Source organism: Puntigrus tetrazona, chromosome 16 (genome assembly GCF_018831695.1).
Source record: "Puntigrus tetrazona isolate hp1 chromosome 16, ASM1883169v1, whole genome shotgun sequence".
Lineage (NCBI taxonomy): Eukaryota > Metazoa > Chordata > Actinopteri > Cypriniformes > Cyprinidae > Puntigrus > Puntigrus tetrazona.
Window position 1 is genome coordinate 55,031 of NC_056714.1, and position 16,775 is coordinate 71,805.

Below are 16,775 nucleotides of genomic sequence, written 5' to 3' on the forward strand. Positions count from 1 at the left end.
GCAAAAAGCCCCTATTTTAAGGTGAGGCACACTAAGTGCCATTATACTAGATAAGTAATGAATGAAATACAAAAAAATACTTCAAAATGAGCTACATTAAAGATAAGAGCATTAGTTAAGTAGTTAAAAACAGTCAAACTCTGTTTAAAGAACAGCTACTTTAAAGGCAATTGAATTAAATAAGCAGTAAGGGAAAGCAAAGAGCTGGTCAAACTTTGGCCACACTAAGGGCCAGTGTATTAGATAAGTAGTGAAAAACTCGAAAACTTACAGCACCTGGTATTCCTAGGCAGTCCCCCATCCAAGTACTAACTAGGCCCAACTCTGCTTAGCTTCTGAGATCAGACGAGATCAGGCGTGAACAGGGTGGTATGGCCATAAGCGAATGCTGCTGCAAAAAGCCCCCTATTTTAAGGTGAGGCACACTAAGTGCCATTATACTAGATAAGTAATGAATGAAATACAAAAAATACTTCAAAATGAGCTACATTAAAGATAAGAGCATTAGTTAAGTAGTTAAAAACAGTCAAACTCTGTTTAAAGAACAGCTACTTTAAAGGCAATTGAATTAAATAAGCAGTAAGGGAAAGCAAAGAGCTGGTCAAACTTTGGCCACACTAAGGGCCAGTGTATTAGATAAGTAGTGAAAAACTCAAAACTTACAGCACCTGGTATTCCTAGGCAGTCTCCCATCCAAGTACTAACTAGGCCCAACTCTGCTTAGCTTCTGAGATCAGACGAGATCAGATCAGGCGTGAACAGGGTGGTATGGCCGTAAGCGAAAGCTGCTGCAAAAAGCCCCCTATTTTAAGGTGAGGCACACTAAGTGCCATTATACTAGATAAGTAATGAATGAAATACAAAAAAATACTTCAAAATGAGCTACATTAAAGATAAGAGCATTAGTTAAGTAGTTAAAAACAGTCAAACTCTGTTTAAAGAACAGCTACTTCAAAGGCAATTGAATTAAATAAGCAGTAAGGGAAAGCAAAGAGCTGGTCAAACTTTGGCCACACTAAGGGCCAGTGTATTAGATAAGTAGTGAAAAAACTCAAAAACTTACAGCACCTGGTATTCCTAGGCAGTCTCCCATCCAAGTACTAACTAGGCCCAACTCTGCTTAGCTTCTGAGATCAGACGAGATCAGGCGTGAACAGGGTGGTATGGCCATAAGCGAAAGCTGCTGCAAAAAGCCCCCTATTTTAAGGTGAGGCACACTAAGTGCCATTATACTAGATAAGTAATGAATGAAATACAAAAAAATACTTCAAAATGAGCTACATTAAAGATAAGAGCATTAGTTAAGTAGTTAAAAACAGTCAAACTCTGTTTAAAGAACAGCTACTTTAAAGGCAATTGAATTAAATAAGCAGTAAGGGAAAGCAAAGAGCTGGTCAAACTTTGGCCACACTAAGGGCCAGTGTATTAGATAAGTAGTGAAAAAACTCAAAACTTACAGCACCTGGTATTCCTAGGCAGTCCCCATCCAAGTACTAACTAGGCCCAACTCTGCTTAGCTTCTGAGATCAGACGAGATCAGGCGTGAACAGGGTGGTATGGCCATAAGCGAAAGCTGCTGCAAAAGGCCCCCTATTTTAAGGTGAGGCACACTAAGTGCCATTATACTAGATAAGTAATGAATGAAATACAAAAAAATACTTCAAAATGAGCTACATTAAAGATAAGAGCATTAGTTAAGTAGTTAAAAACAGTCAAACTCTGTTTAAAGAACAGCTACTTTAAAGGCAATTGAATTAAATAAGCAGTAAGGGAAAGCAAAGAGCTGGTCAAACTTTGGCCACTAAGGGCCAGTGTATTAGATAAGTAGTGAAAAAACTCAAAAACTTACAGCACCTGGTATTCCTAGGCAGTCTCCCATCCAAGTACTAACTAGGCCCAACTCTGCTTAGCTTCTGAGATCAGACGAGATCAGATCAGGCGTGAACAGGGTGGTATGGCCGTAAGCGAAAGCTGCTGCAAAAAGCCCCCTATTTTAAGGTGAGGCACACTAAGTGCCATTATACTAGATAAGTAATGAATGAAATACAAAAAATACTTCAAAATGAGCTACATTAAAGATAAGAGCATTAGTTAAGTAGTTAAAAACAGTCAAACTCTGTTTAAAGAACAGCTACTTCAAAGGCAATTGAATTAAATAAGCAGTAAGGGAAAGCAAAGAGCTGGTCAAACTTTGGCCACACTAAGGGCCAGTGTATTAGATAAGTAGTGAAAAAACTCAAAAACTTACAGCACCTGGTATTCCTAGGCAGTCTCCCATCCAAGTACTAACTAGGCCCAACTCTGCTTAGCTTCTGAGATCAGACGAGATCAGGCGTGAACAGGGTGGGATGGCCGTAAGCGAAAGCTGCTGCAAAAAGCCCCTATTTTAAGGTGAGGCACACTAAGTGCCATTATACTAGATAAGTAATGAATGAAATACAAAAAATACTTCAAAATGAGCTACATTAAAGATAAGAGCATTAGTTAAGTAGTTAAAAACAGTCAAACTCTGTTTAAAGAAGAGCTACTTTAAAGGCAATTGAATTAAATAAGCAGTAAGGGAAAGCAAAGAGCTGGTCAAACTTTGGCCACACTAAGGGCCAGTGTATTAGATAAGTAGTGAAAAACTCAAAACTTACAGCACCTGGTATTCCTAGGCAGTCTCCCATCCAAGTACTAATTAGACCCAACTCTGCTTAGCTTCTGAGATCAGACGAGATCAGGCGTGAACAGGGTGGGATGGCCGTAAGCTAAAAGCTGCTGCAAAAGCCCCTATTTTAAGGTGAGGCACACTAAGTGCCATTATACTAGATAAGTAATGAATGAAATACAAAAAATACTTCAAAATGAGCTACATTAAAGATAAGAGCATTAGTTAAGTAGTTAAAAACAGTCAAACTCTGTTTAAAGAACAGCTACTTTAAAGGCAATTGAATTAAATAAGCAGTAAGGGAAAGCAAAGAGCTGGTCAAACTTTGGCCACACTAAGGGCCAGTGTATTAGATAAGTAGTGAAAAACTCAAAAACTTACAGCACCTGGTATTCCTAGGCAGTCTCCCATCCAAGTGCTAACTAGGCCCAACTCTGCTTAGCTTCTGAGATCAGACGAGATCAGGCGTGAACAGGGTGGGATGGCCGTAAGCGAAAGCTGCTGCAAAAAGCCCCCTATTTTAAGGTGAGGCACACTAAGTGCCATTATACTAGATAAGTAATGAATGAAATACAAAAATACTTCAAAATGAGCTACATTAAAGATAAGAGCATTAGTTAAGTAGTTAAAAACAGTCAAACTCTGTTTAAAGAACAGCTACTTTAAAGGCAATTGAATTAAATAAGCAGTAAGGGAAAGCAAAGAGCTGGTCAAACTTTGGCCACACTAAGGGCCAGTGTATTAGATAAGTAGTGAAAAAACTCAAAAACTTACAGCACCTGGTATTCCTAGGGAGTCTCCCATCCAAGTACTAACTAGGCCCAACTCTGCTTTGCTTCTGAGATCAGACGAGATCAGGCGTGAATTTTTTTTTTTTTTTTTTTTTTTTTTTTTTATTAAAATATTTTTCAATCAATCAAATACAATAAAAACATACTTTCTCTTGTACAATATCCACATCACATATCTCATAATTTCATACATTATTTAAACAAATTCTTCGCTTCTCCGTAGCTCCCACATAAAATCTTTTAAAACACGATAGACATTTCGTGTAAAAACAACATAAAATGCATCTAGGATTTTTTCACTTTTAAAATACACATACAATTTGTCCATATATATTTCAGTTTTCCTTTTAAAGACAGTCCAAACATCCAAAACAATTTGTTCCTTTTTGGCCACAATTCTCCTCCCCATATTGCACTTTTCATTAACATCACAAACAGATTAATAAAGGCTTTGTTTTTACACTTCTTTTCCCATCCAAACATCAACACTCTGTTCCATTCCATTCCATTTTCATCCCATTCTTCAGTCAAGTCTTTGATTAAACATTTACATTTCCTTAAAAATGCCTCCAGTTCCTTACAATATAAAAACAGATGTAAAATCCCCTCTTCTTTTTCTTTGCACACTTTGCACATTGCATGTTGTTCCATCCCTATTTTTTGTAAAATAACTTCAGTAAAAACAACTTTGTGTCTTATAAAATACTCCAAACATTCCAACTTTGTTTCACACACTTCCCCTCATGTTTCTCCATATACATTCTTCTTTTAGATTGTTGAATTTTTCCACCCAGTACTTATTTACAGTTGGCTCTTTAAAAACACCATCTCTAAAAACACAATAAAACATTTTTACAGTACATCCCTTAAAATCATAAAATTTTTCCCCAGTTTCACATTAAAATGTTCCTCTGTTTGCTCTTCTTCCGTACTCTCTATTCTTTTAATCCACTCTTTAGGTATTGCTTTTTAAGGATTTCATATTTGTTTGTTATTTCTTGTTTGCTATATTCTTCTTTTTGCTTCATCCATTGCATCCACAATATATTGTATTGGTAAAAACCTCTTTAAATTCATACAAGACATCTCTCACTCTTGTTATCCCCACTTCCATCCATTTCTTAAAAATAGTTCTTTGTCTTGTTTTAAAATGTTGTTATTTAAGAACAGGGGTTGATTTAAAATGTTTTCTCTTCTTTGAGGGTTGTATACAATTTTACTTAAAAATTTTCCCCAGGCACTAAACATTTCTCTGTAAAACTCAGGTAATCCTTCTGTCATCCAAATTTTTGTTTTCATCCATAAAATACCATCCCCCATGTTAAAATTCCCACATTTGTTTAAAAAGTATTTCATTGTTTTTTTCCACTCAAATTTGCTCTTCTCTTGTAGGTATTTCTTTACTATTTTAACTCTCAAAGCATTTTTTCTCTGTTCTACATCCATTAAACCTAATCCCCTTTTCCACCGCCCCTAAAATCGTATTATATGCTATTCTTGCTGGTTTTCCTCCCATAAAAAGTCAAGAAAACATTTCTTCAACCTCTTTTCTGTCCACAAAGGCATCTCAGATACATTTAAAACATACCACAGCTTAGAAACCATTAAAACATTCAATATTAAAACCTTCCCTTTTAAGTTTAGTGTTCTCAGTTTCCAAAAGTTTAACCTTCTCTCTATTTCTGTTACTAGTTCCTCCCACATTTCATCTCTTACTTTTCTCTCATTTTTCCCCATTAAAATTCCTAAAATCTTAATTTGTTCCACTTCCTTGAAGTTAAAACAATCCGTTAAAATCATAGCTTTCCCAAATCTGATATATACTGTTTTCTCCTCATTTATTTTACTCCCAGATCCTTTACAAAAATTCTTTTACAACATTCATAACTTCTTTGACACTATCCTTTCCTTTTACAATTATCGTTGTGTCATCAGCATATTGATAAACCTTCCTTCATTGTTTTCACAATTTCTATACCTATTATTCCTTCTTTTTGTTTTATAGCCAGTCCCAATGGTTCTGATACAAGTGAATAAAGTAAAGCTGAAAGCGGACAACCCTGCCTAATTGATCTTGTGATTTTAAAACAGTCTGTTAAAACCCATTACATTTTATCCTTGTTAAAGCACCCTTGTATAAAATCTCTATCCATTTGATAAAATTCCCCAAAACCAAAACTCCTTAAAACCTCAAATAAATACCTGTGTTCCACCCTATCAAAAGCTTTTTCAAAGTCCAAACTAATTATATATCCATCTTCACCTTTATCCTTCATGTACCATATTGTATCTCTTATACTCATTTTTATGTCATCTATATCCCTTCCTTTCACTCCGTATGCTTGGTTTGTTTCAATTATGCTTGGCATAACTTCCTTTAATCTGTTTGCTAAAACCTTGGCTAAAATTTTAAGATCCGTGTTCAACATTGTAATTGGCCTATAGTTTTTTAAATCTATTTTTTCACCCTTCCTTTTATATACCAGCTTCATTAACCCCATCCTCGTTCTTTCATTAATTTCTTCTTTTTCAAAAATTTCTTTAAAAACCTCATTTAAAATCTTTGTTAAAACCCCTTTAAAACATACATAAAATTCAGTTCCCAAACCGTCTATTCCCGGACTCTTTTTTTTATTCAGTTCATTTATTGCTCTTTCGATCTCTTCTTCTCTGATTACTTGGTCACAATCTTTTTTATCTTCCTCACTTACTTTTGCTTTTATCTGATTCAGCAGTTTCTTTTTTTCCTTCTCTTCCACGCCCCTTGCACTAAACAGATCCTCATAAAAATCCTTTATTTCTTTTAAAATATTTTCATTACCTTCTACAATTTCTCCATTTTTCCTCGTATTTCCTTTATAATATCAGCTTTCCTTTCTTTTTTTCCAAATCAAAAAGAATTTTGTGCATTTTTCACCCTCCACAAGATATTTAGCTTTGCTTCTTAACCTCGCCTCTCATATTCTTTTTTCTTCTATTTCTTTCAGTCTTCCTCCATTTCCTTTATCTTTAGTATGTCTTTATTTTCTTTATTCAATTCAATTTCCAAACTCTTCTTTATTTCTCTTTCTTTGAACCTTTGCATTTCCTCAAAGTACTACAATATTTGATTGAAAATTTTTTGATTAAAAATTTGACATTCTCCCACCAGATTCTCTTATCCTCTGTATACATTTCATTTTCCTTCCTTTTCCTTTTCAATGACCTCTTTAACCTTCAAAACATAGTCTTCATTCTTTAAAATCTCTGTATTTAAAATCCATACTCCCGACCCCTTTGCATGTTGCTCCAATCTATTTTAAAACGTAAAAACTTATGATCACTAAAACTGGTTTCTTCATATCTGATTTTTTCAATAAAATTCCCTACATTTCTTGTACATAACACATAATCAATTCTTGTTTTACAAATAAAGTTCCCTACTATTTGCCTTCTTGAAAACTCCTTTTTCCTCCATTCATTTCCTCCACACATCTATTAAGTTATTTTCTCTCATCAGTTCCTTTAATTCATTTCTCCCTGTGTCTGATTTAAAAACCATTCCTCCGCCATATCCTGCTTGCTAAAAACAGTATTAAAATCCCCATCATTATTATTTCTTTATACTTCTTTACAATATTTCTTAAAACATTAAAAACTCTTTTCTTTTCTTTCTCTCTTCTGTTGGTGCGTGTACATTGGCTAAAATCAGTTCACGCCCTTCACAATTTACTTCAACCACCATACATTTCCCCATCTTATCTTTATACACTACATTGCTTGAATTAAAAACATTTTTTCTCATTAAAAAGCCACTCCTCTTCCAAGCCTTCCATCTCCATTGTTATACAAAATATCTCCATCCCATTTCTTTTATAGTCCACCATCACACTCTCTTTCCAATTTGTTTCTTTGCAAAACGATAACATCTTCTCCCTTTACATTTTTCTTTCACTCTTTCAAACTTTCTCATGTCCATCAGTCCCCTTGCATTAAAAGTAACACAACTAAAAACCATTAAAAAAAGAAAAATAAATACTTAAAAACCATTATTCTCCATCTTCTCCTCCAGCCCTCTTAACGCTTCATACCTGTTTGCACTTGTCATTATTTTTTTCCTTGCATTTTCCACGTTTGGTTTTACCTTTATTGTTCTCCTTCTTATTTGTCCTCTCTCCCCTCTGTCTTTTCCCATACTGTTTGTCCTTGTTTCTTCTTCACTGTCCATTTCTTTGCTTTGAACTTCTATTCCTTGTCCATCTCTCTCCACATCATCTAGAAAAGTTTTAAAACTGTCCGCTATTTCCATTTCCGCCCACTGAGTGTCCTGTTCTGTTGTCTGTTCCTTGTCTTTGTCATTCTCTTTTTCTCCTTCACGTTCCTCTATGTTGTCTGATTCTCTTCTGTTTTTCTTTTTGTTGTAGTCCTTCTTCCTCTTGTTCTTCATCAATTTGTCTTTCCTCCTCGTTGTTTCCTTCATGCACCTGTCCGCCCATCCGATCTTCCCTACCTCCTTCCTCTCCTCTCCATCCAACATTCACATTTATTTAAAACTCCATGACACTCCGGCATCTGACAGCATTGCAATCTCTTGCAAAATGTCCCCTCTCCTCGCACTTATAGCACTTAAAAATCTGGGCATTCTTTAAGCAGGTGTCCTGGGCTCATGCACAGCCTACAGGTCTTCACCTGATGGCTGTGCATCACCCTAAAATACTGCGGCCCCTCGGCTGTTTCCAACTTTGTGCTATATGGCAACGATGTCACTTCTTTGGGAATCTAACTTTAGGAACCTTGTTCCGTCCTCAATGTCAGTGCCCGGTAGCATCTTCTTTTAACATTTGACATGGGATTAACTCCCATCCTTCCAATTTCCTAAAATTTTATTATCATCAAGATAGACGGGCAGGTATGAAGGAAACAACGTAATCTCTATTTTGCAATTTTTTTATCTCGCAGTTCACCCCTTTTATTAAAAGTCCATCAGTCAATTCTCACATGCTTCTTCCTTTTCCATTGTAAGTTCATATTCTTTTCCTTGCCTTGGTCTTAACGCCAAAATATTCCCATTTCCACATTTATCCGTCACCGCTTTTATAATATCCACAGCTCTCACCTCACTTACATTCTCCACATTCACAATCACAGTCGCCTCCTTTAAATATCTTCTTCTGCCAAACTTGTCTCTTGTGTCTAGGTTTTTTCCATGTTCTTCTCGTTGTCGGTAATCCAGACCAGTGTCGCTTGTCATACGTGTCTCGCCATCCAGTCCAGTGTCGCTTGCCGTGGCTCTTCCTCTCGTGCCAGTCCAGTGTCGCTTTGCCATGCTTGTTCCTCGTACAGTCCAATATCGCTTCCCATGCTTCTTCCTCGTGCCAGTCCAGAGTCGCTTGCCATGCTTGTTCCTCGTGCCAGTCCAGTGTCGCTTGCCGTTAATCCGCCCATTGAAAAAAAGGAGAAAAGAGAAAATAAAGATGTAATTCACCCTCCAGCAAGCAAAAATGCTGCTGTTGGGTGGTTTTATAACTGAAAAAACAAACAAAAACTAACTTTAACTAAAGAAAAAGCAAAATACAAAGACAAAAATTAACACAAAATGGAGGAGAGCCTTCCTCTCCCTACTGCAGCCAACAACTTCCTGTGTGCTCTCTAGCGCCAACAGGGTGGTATGTCCGTAAGCTTTAAAGCTGCTGCAAAAAGCCCCTATTTTAAGGTGAGGCACACTAAGTGCCATTATACTAGATAAGTAATGAATGAAATACAAAAATACTTCAAAATGAGCTACATTAAAGATAAGAGCATTAGTTAAGTAGTTAAAAACAGTCAAACTCTGTTTAAAGAACAGCTACTTTAAAGGCAATTGAATTAAATAAGCAGTAAGGGAAAGCAAAGAGCTGGTCAAACTTTGGCCACCTAGGCAGTCTCCTATCCAAGTACTAACTAGGCCCAACTCTGCTTAGCTTCTGAGATCAGACGAGATCAGGCGTGAACAGGGTGGGATGGCCGTAAGCTAAAGCTGCTGCAAAAAGCCCCTATTTTAAGGTGAGGCACACTAAGTGCCATTATACTAGATAAGTAATGAATGAAATACAAAAAAATACTTCAAAATGAGCTACATTAAAGATAAGAGCATTAGTTAAGTAGTTAAAAACAGTCAAACTCTGTTTAAAGAACAGCTACTTTAAAGGCAATTGAATTAAATAAGCAGTAAGGGAAAGCAAAGAGCTGGTCAAACTTTGGCCACACTAAGGGCCAGTGTATTAGATAAGTAGTGAAAAACTCAAAACTTACAGCACCTGGTATTCCTAGGCAGTCTCCCATCCAAGTACTAACTAGGCCCAACTCTGCTTAGCTTCTGAGATCAGACGAGATCAGGCGTGAACAGGGTGGTATGGCGTAAGCTAAAGCTGCTGCAAAAAGCCCCTATTTTTAAGGTGAGGCACACTAAGTGCCATTATACTAGATAAGTAATGAATGAAATACAAAAAAAAAAAATACTTCAAAATGAGCTACATTAAAGATAAGAGCATTAGTTAAGTAGTTAAAAACAGTCAAACTCTGTTTAAAGAACAGCTACTTTAAAGGCAATTGAATTAAATAAGCAGTAAGGGAAAGCAAAGAGCTGGTCAAACTTTGGCCACACTAAGGGCCAGTGTATTAGATAAGTAGTGAAAAACTCAAAAAACTTACAGCACCTGGTATTCCTAGGCAGTCTCCCATCCAAGTACTAACTAGGCCCAACTCTGCTTAGCTTCTGAGATCAGACGAGATCAGGCGTGAACAGGGTGGTATGGCCGTAAGCTAAAGCTGCTGCAAAAAGCCCCTATTTTAAGGTGAGGCACACTAAGTGCCATTATACTAGATAAGTAATGAATGAAATACAAAAAAATACTTCAAAATGAGCTACATTAAAGATAAGAGCATTAGTTAAGTAGTTAAAAACAGTCAAACTCTGTTTAAAGAACAGCTACTTTAAAGGCAATTGAATTAAATAAGCAGTAAGGGAAAGCAAAGAGCTGGTCAAACTTTGGCCACACTAAGGGCCAGTGTATTAGATAAGTAGTGAAAAACTCAAAAACTTACAGCACCTGGTATTCCTAGGCAGTCTCCCATCCAAGTACTAACTAGGCCCAACTCTGCTTAGCTTCTGAGATCAGACGAGATCAGGCGTGAACAGGGTGGTGTGGCCGTAAGCTAAAGCTGCTGCAAAAAGCCCCTATTTTAAGGTGAGGCACACTAAGTGCCATTATACTAGATAAGTAATGAATGAAATACAAAAAAATACTTCAAAATGAGCTACATTAAAGATAAGAGCATTAGTTAAGTAGTTAAAAACAGTCAAACTCTGTTTAAAGAACAGCTACTTTAAAGGCAATTGAATTAAATAAGCAGTAAGGGAAAGCAAAGAGCTGGTCAAACTTTGGCCACACTAAGGGCCAGTGTATTAGATAAGTAGTGAAAAACTCAAAAACTTACGGCACCTGGTATTCCTAGGCAGTCTCCCATCCAAGTACTAACTAGGCCCAACTCTGCTTAGCTTCTGAGATCAGACGAGATCAGGCGTGAACAGGGTGGTATGGCCGTAAGCTAAAGCTGCTGCAAAAAGCCCCCTATTTTAAGGTGAGGCACACTAAGTGCCATTATACTAGATAAGTAATGAATGAAATACAAAAAAAACTTCAAAATGAGCTACATTAAAGATAAGAGCATTAGTTAAGTAGTTAAAAACAGTCAAACTCTGTTTAAAGAACAGCTACTTTAAAGGCAATTGAATTAAATAAGCAGTAAGGGAAAGCAAAGAGCTGGTCAAACTTTGGCCACACTAAGGGCCAGTGTATTAGATAAGTAGTGAAAACTCAAAACTTACAGCACCTGGTATTCCTAGGCAGTCTCCCATCCAAGTACTAACTAGGCCCAACTCTGCTTAGCTTCTGAGATCAGACGAGATCAGGCGTGAACAGGGTGGTATGGCCGTAGCTTAAAGCTGCTGCAAAAAGCCCCTATTTTAAGGTGAGGTACACTATGCCATTATACTAGATAAGTAATGAATGAAATACAAAAAAATACTTCAAAATGAGCTACATTAAAGATAAGAGCATTAGTTAAGTAGTTAAAAACAGTCAAACTCTGTTTAAAGAACAGCTACTTTAAAGGCAATTGAATTAAATAAGCAGTAAGGGAAAGCAAAGAGCTGGTCAAACTTTGGCCACACTAAGGGCCAGTGTATTAGATAAGTAGTGAAAAACTCAAAACTTTACAGCACCTGGTATTCCTAGGCAGTCTCCCATCCAAGTACTAACTAGGCCCAACTCTGCTTAGCTTCTGAGATCAGACGAGATCAGGCGTGAACAGGGTGGTATGGCCGTAAGCTAAAGCTGCTGCAAAAAGCCCCTATTTTAAGGTGAGGCACACTAAGTGCCATTATACTAGATAAGTAATGAATGAAATACAAAAAAAAAAAAAATACTTCAAAATGAGCTACATTAAAGATAAGAGCATTAGTTAAGTAGTTAAAAACAGTCAAACTCTGTTTAAAGAACAGCTACTTTAAAGGCAATTGAATTAAATAAGCAGTAAGGGAAAGCAAAGAGCTGGTCAAACTTTGGCCACACTAAGGGCCAGTGTATTAGATAAGTAGTGAAAAACTCAAAAACTTACAGCACCTGGTATTCCTAGGCAGTCTCCCATCCAAGTACTAACTAGGCCCAACTCTGCTTAGCTTCTGAGATCAGACGAGATCAGGCGTGAACAGGGTGGTATGGCCGTAAGCTAAAGCTGCTGCAAAAAGACCCCTATTTTAAGGTGAGGCACACTAAGTGCCATTATACTAGATAAGTAATGAATGAAATACAAAAAAAAACTTCAAAATGAGCTACATTAAAGATAAGAGCATTAGTTAAGTAGTTAAAAACAGTCAAACTCTGTTTAAAGAACAGCTACTTTAAAGGCAATTGAATTAAATAAGCAGTAAGGGAAAGCAAAGAGCTGGTCAAACTTTGGCCACACTAAGGGCCAGTGTATTAGATAAGTAGTGAAAAACTCAAAACTTACAGCACCTGGTATTCCTAGGCAGTCTCCCATCCAAGTACTAACTAGGCCCAACTCTGCTTAGCTTCTGAGATCAGACGAGATCAGGCGTGAACAGGGTGGTATGGCCGTAAGCTAAAGCTGCTGCAAAAAAGCCCCTATTTTAAGGTGAGGCACACTAAGTGCCATTATCCTAGATAAGTAATGAATGAAATACAAAAAAATACTTCAAAATGAGCTACATTAAAGATAAGAGCATTAGTTAAGTAGTTAAAAACAGTCAAACTCTGTTTAAAGAACAGCTACTTTAAAGGCAATTGAATTAAATAAGCAGTAAGGGAAAGCAAAGAGCTGGTCAAACTTTGGCCACACTAAGGGCCAGTGTATTAGATAAGTAGTGAAAAACTCAAAAACTTACAGCACCTGGTATTCCTAGGCAGTCTCCCATCCAAGTACTAGCTAGGCCCAACTCTGCTTAGCTTCTGAGATCAGACGAGATCAGGCGTGAACAGGGTGGTATGGCCGTAAGCTAAAGCTGCTGCAAAAAGCCCCTATTTTAAGGTGAGGCACACTAAGTGCCATTATACTAGATAAGTAATGAATGAAATACAAAAAAAAAAAATACTTCAAAATGAGCTACATTAAAGATAAGAGCATTAGTTAAGTAGTTAAAAACAGTCAAACTCTGTTTAAAGAACAGCTACTTTAAAGGCAATTGAATTAAATAAGCAGTAAGGGAAAGCAAAGAGCTGGTCAAACTTTGGCCACACTAAGGGCCAGTGTATTAGATAAGTAGTGAAAAACTCAAAAACTTACAGCACCTGGTATTCCTAGGCAGTCTCCCATCCAAGTACTAACTAGGCCCAACTCTGCTTAGCTTCTGAGATCAGACGAGATCAGGCGTGAACAGGGTGGTATGGCCGTAAGCTAAAGCTGCTGCAAAAAGCCCCCTATTTTAAGGTGAGGCACACTAAGTGCCATTATACTAGATAAGTAATGAATGAAATACAAAAAAAAAAAATACTTCAAAATGAGCTACATTAAAGATAAGAGCATTAGTTAAGTAGTTAAAAACAGTCAAACTCTGTTTAAAGAACAGCTACTTTAAAGGCAATTGAATTAAATAAGCAGTAAGGGAAAGCAAAGAGCTGGTCAAACTTTGGCCACACTAAGGGCCAGTGTATTAGATAAGTAGTGAAAAAACTCAAAAACTTACAGCACCTGGTATTCCTAGGCAGTCTCCCATCCAAGTACTAACTAGGCCCAACTCTGCTTAGCTTCTGAGATCAGACGAGATCAGGCGTGAACAGGGTGGTATGGCCGTAAGCTAAAGCTGCTGCAAAAAGCCCCTATTTTAAGGTGAGGCACACACTAAGTGCCATTATACTAGATAAGTAATGAATGAAATACAAAAAAATACTTCAAAATGAGCTACATTAAAGATAAGAGCATTAGTTAAGTAGTTAAAAACAGTCAAACTCTGTTTAAAGAACAGCTACTTTAAAGGCAATTGAATTAAATAAGCAGTAAGGGAAAGCAAAGAGCTGGTCAAACTTTGGCCACACTAAGGGCCAGTGTATTAGATAAGTAGTGAAAAACTCAAAAACTTACAGCACCTGGTATTCCTAGGCAGTCTCCCATCCAAGTACTAACTAGGCCCAACTCTGCTTAGCTTCTGAGATCAGACGAGATCAGGCGTGAACAGGGTGGTATGGCCGTAAGCTAAAGCTGCTGCAAAAAGCCCCTATTTTAAGGTGAGGCACACTAAGTGCCATTATACTAGATAAGTAATGAATGAAATACAAAAAAAAAAAAATACTTCAAAATGAGCTACATTAAAGATAAGAGCATTAGTTAAGTAGTTAAAAACAGTCAAACTCTGTTTAAAGAACAGCTACTTTAAAGGCAATTGAATTAAATAAGCAGTAAGGGAAAGCAAAGAGCTGGTCAAACTTTGGCCACACTAAGGGCCAGTGTATTAGATAAGTAGTGAAAAACTCAAAAACTTACAGCACCTGGTATTCCTAGGCAGTCTCCCATCCAAGTACTAACTAGGCCCAACTCTGCTTAGCTTCTGAGATCAGACGAGATCAGGCGTGAACAGGGTGGTATGGCCGTAAGCTAAAGCTGCTGCAAAAAGCCCCTATTTTAAGGTGAGGCACACTAAGTGCCATTATACTAGATAAGTAATGAATGAAATACAAAAAAACTTCAAAAATGAGCTACATTAAAGATAAGAGCATTAGTTAAGTAGTTAAAAACAGTCAAACTCTGTGTTTAAAGAACAGCTACTTTAAAGGCAATTGAATTAAATAAGCAGTAAGGGAAAGCAAAGAGCTGGTCAAACTTTGGCCACACTAAGGGCCAGTGTATTAGATAAGTAGTGAAAAACTCAAAAACTTACAGCACCTGGTATTCCTAGGCAGTCTCCCATCCAAGTACTAACTAGGCCCAACTCTGCTTAGCTTCTGAGATCAGACGAGATCAGGCGTGAACAGGGTGGTATGGCCGTAAGCTAAAAAGCTGCTGCAAAAAGCCCCTATTTTAAGGTGAGGCACACTAAGTGCCATTATACTAGATAAGTAATGAATGAAATACAAAAAAAAAAACTTCAAAATGAGCTACATTAAAGATAAGAGCATTAGTTAAGTAGTTAAAAACAGTCAAACTCTGTTTAAAGAACAGCTACTTTAAAGGCAATTGAATTAAATAAGCAGTAAGGGAAAGCAAAGAGCTGGTCAAACTTTGGCCACACTAAGGGCCAGTGTATTAGATAAGTAGTGAAAAAAACTCAAAAACTTACAGCACCTGGTATTCCTAGGCAGTCTCCCATCCAAGTACTAACTAGGCCCAACTCTGCTTAGCTTCTGAGATCAGACGAGATCAGGTGTGAACAGGGTGGTATGGCCGTAAGCTAAAGCTGCTGCAAAAAGCCCCCTATTTTAAGGTGAGGCACACTAAGTGCCATTATACTAGATAAGTAATGAATGAAATACAAAAAAATACTTCAAAATGAGCTACATTAAAGATAAGAGCATTAGTTAAGTAGTTAAAAACAGTCAAACTCTGTTTAAAGAACAGCTACTTTAAAGGCAATTGAATTAAATAAGCAGTAAGGGAAAGCAAAGAGCTGGTCAAACTTTGGCCACACTAAGGGCCAGTGTATTAGATAAGTAGTGAAAAAACTCAAAAACTTACAGCACCTGGTATTCCTAGGCAGTCTCCCATCCAAGTACTAACTAGGCCCAACTCTGCTTAGCTTCTGAGATCAGACGAGATCAGGCGTGAACAGGGTGGTATGGCCGTAAGCTAAAGCTGCTGCAAAAAGCCCCTATTTTAAGGTGAGGCACACTAAGTGCCATTATACTAGATAAGTAATGAATGAAATACAAAAAAAAAAAATACTTCAAAATGAGCTACATTAAAGATAAGAGCATTAGTTAAGTAGTTAAAAACAGTCAAACTCTGTTTAAAGAACAGCTACTTTAAAGGCAATTGAATTAAATAAGCAGTAAGGGAAAGCAAAGAGCTGGTCAAACTTTGGCCACACTAAGGGCCAGTGTATTAGATAAGTAGTGAAAAAACTCAAAAACTTACAGCACCTGGTATTCCTAGGCAGTCTCCCATCCAAGTACTAACTAGGCCCAACTCTGCTTAGCTTCTGAGATCAGACGAGATCAGGCGTGAACAGGGTGGTATGGCCGTAAGCTTAAAAGCTGCTGCAAAAAGCCCCCTATTTTAAGGTGAGGCACACTAAGTGCCATTATACTAGATAAGTAATGAATGAAATACAAAAAAAAACTTCAAAATGAGCTACATTAAAGATAAGAGCATTAGTTAAGTAGTTAAAAACAGTCAAACTCTGTTTAAAGAACAGCTACTTTAAAGGCAATTGAATTAAATAAAATAAGCAGTAAGGGAAAGCAAAGAGCTGGTCAAACTTTGGCCACACTAAGGGCCAGTGTATTAGATAAGTAGTGAAAAACTCAAAACTTACAGCACCTGGTATTCCTAGGCAGTCTCCCATCCAAGTACTAACTAGGCCCAACTCTGCTTAGCTTCTGAGATCAGACGAGATCAGGCGTGAACAGGGTGGTATGGCCGTAAGCTAAAAGCTGCTGCAAAAAAGCCCCTATTTTTAAGGTGAGGCACACTAAGTGCCATTATACTAGATAAGTAATGAATGAAATACAAAAAAAAAAAAAAACTTCAAAATGAGCTACATTAAAGATAAGAGCATTAGTTAAGTAGTTAAAAACAGTCAAACTCTGTTTAAAGAACAGCTACTTTAAAGGCAATTGAATTAAATAAGCAGTAAGGGAAAGCAA

The 16,775-nt window shown here is 37.1% G+C and overlaps 16 non-coding genes and 10 pseudogenes across 16 annotated transcripts; all 26 read right to left on the reverse strand.

The window, feature by feature from the left end:
• Positions 1–264: 264 nt before the first annotated feature.
• Positions 265–383, reverse strand: LOC122361182. The gene has a single exon (XR_006252901.1). It is a non-coding gene; the product is annotated as a 5S ribosomal RNA (ribosomal RNA).
• Positions 384–656: 273 nt separating this feature from the next.
• Positions 657–780, reverse strand: LOC122361247 (annotated as a pseudogene).
• A 276-nt stretch (positions 781–1,056) lies between these two features.
• Positions 1,057–1,175, reverse strand: LOC122361181. Its single transcript, XR_006252900.1, has one exon. It is a non-coding gene; the product is annotated as a 5S ribosomal RNA (ribosomal RNA).
• Positions 1,176–1,450: 275 nt separating this feature from the next.
• LOC122361241 lies at positions 1,451–1,568 on the reverse strand (annotated as a pseudogene).
• Positions 1,569–1,842: 274 nt separating this feature from the next.
• Positions 1,843–1,966, reverse strand: LOC122361248 (annotated as a pseudogene).
• A 275-nt stretch (positions 1,967–2,241) lies between these two features.
• LOC122361190 lies at positions 2,242–2,360 on the reverse strand (annotated as a pseudogene).
• Positions 2,361–2,632: 272 nt separating this feature from the next.
• Positions 2,633–2,751, reverse strand: LOC122361242 (annotated as a pseudogene).
• A 273-nt stretch (positions 2,752–3,024) lies between these two features.
• LOC122361257 lies at positions 3,025–3,143 on the reverse strand (annotated as a pseudogene).
• Positions 3,144–9,704: 6,561 nt separating this feature from the next.
• Positions 9,705–9,822, reverse strand: LOC122361261 (annotated as a pseudogene).
• Positions 9,823–10,103: 281 nt separating this feature from the next.
• On the reverse strand, positions 10,104–10,222 carry LOC122361360. The gene has a single exon (XR_006252920.1). It is a non-coding gene; the product is annotated as a 5S ribosomal RNA (ribosomal RNA).
• Positions 10,223–10,496: 274 nt separating this feature from the next.
• On the reverse strand, positions 10,497–10,615 carry LOC122361184 (annotated as a pseudogene).
• A 274-nt stretch (positions 10,616–10,889) lies between these two features.
• LOC122361292 lies at positions 10,890–11,008 on the reverse strand. Its single transcript, XR_006252914.1, has one exon. It is a non-coding gene; the product is annotated as a 5S ribosomal RNA (ribosomal RNA).
• A 272-nt stretch (positions 11,009–11,280) lies between these two features.
• Positions 11,281–11,399, reverse strand: LOC122361225 (annotated as a pseudogene).
• Positions 11,400–11,671: 272 nt separating this feature from the next.
• LOC122361223 lies at positions 11,672–11,790 on the reverse strand (annotated as a pseudogene).
• A 281-nt stretch (positions 11,791–12,071) lies between these two features.
• On the reverse strand, positions 12,072–12,190 carry LOC122361361. The gene has a single exon (XR_006252921.1). It is a non-coding gene; the product is annotated as a 5S ribosomal RNA (ribosomal RNA).
• Positions 12,191–12,464: 274 nt separating this feature from the next.
• LOC122361363 lies at positions 12,465–12,583 on the reverse strand. Its single transcript, XR_006252923.1, has one exon. It is a non-coding gene; the product is annotated as a 5S ribosomal RNA (ribosomal RNA).
• A 275-nt stretch (positions 12,584–12,858) lies between these two features.
• Positions 12,859–12,977, reverse strand: LOC122361171. The gene has a single exon (XR_006252891.1). It is a non-coding gene; the product is annotated as a 5S ribosomal RNA (ribosomal RNA).
• Positions 12,978–13,256: 279 nt separating this feature from the next.
• Positions 13,257–13,375, reverse strand: LOC122361364. The gene has a single exon (XR_006252924.1). It is a non-coding gene; the product is annotated as a 5S ribosomal RNA (ribosomal RNA).
• Positions 13,376–13,656: 281 nt separating this feature from the next.
• Positions 13,657–13,775, reverse strand: LOC122361365. Its single transcript, XR_006252925.1, has one exon. It is a non-coding gene; the product is annotated as a 5S ribosomal RNA (ribosomal RNA).
• Positions 13,776–14,051: 276 nt separating this feature from the next.
• On the reverse strand, positions 14,052–14,170 carry LOC122361367. Its single transcript, XR_006252927.1, has one exon. It is a non-coding gene; the product is annotated as a 5S ribosomal RNA (ribosomal RNA).
• A 280-nt stretch (positions 14,171–14,450) lies between these two features.
• LOC122361377 lies at positions 14,451–14,569 on the reverse strand. The gene has a single exon (XR_006252936.1). It is a non-coding gene; the product is annotated as a 5S ribosomal RNA (ribosomal RNA).
• A 275-nt stretch (positions 14,570–14,844) lies between these two features.
• Positions 14,845–14,963, reverse strand: LOC122361378. The gene has a single exon (XR_006252937.1). It is a non-coding gene; the product is annotated as a 5S ribosomal RNA (ribosomal RNA).
• Positions 14,964–15,243: 280 nt separating this feature from the next.
• LOC122361174 lies at positions 15,244–15,362 on the reverse strand. The gene has a single exon (XR_006252894.1). It is a non-coding gene; the product is annotated as a 5S ribosomal RNA (ribosomal RNA).
• A 276-nt stretch (positions 15,363–15,638) lies between these two features.
• LOC122361379 lies at positions 15,639–15,757 on the reverse strand. Its single transcript, XR_006252938.1, has one exon. It is a non-coding gene; the product is annotated as a 5S ribosomal RNA (ribosomal RNA).
• Positions 15,758–16,037: 280 nt separating this feature from the next.
• On the reverse strand, positions 16,038–16,156 carry LOC122361380. The gene has a single exon (XR_006252939.1). It is a non-coding gene; the product is annotated as a 5S ribosomal RNA (ribosomal RNA).
• A 281-nt stretch (positions 16,157–16,437) lies between these two features.
• LOC122361381 lies at positions 16,438–16,556 on the reverse strand. The gene has a single exon (XR_006252940.1). It is a non-coding gene; the product is annotated as a 5S ribosomal RNA (ribosomal RNA).
• Between the last annotated feature and the right edge of the window lie 219 nt (positions 16,557–16,775).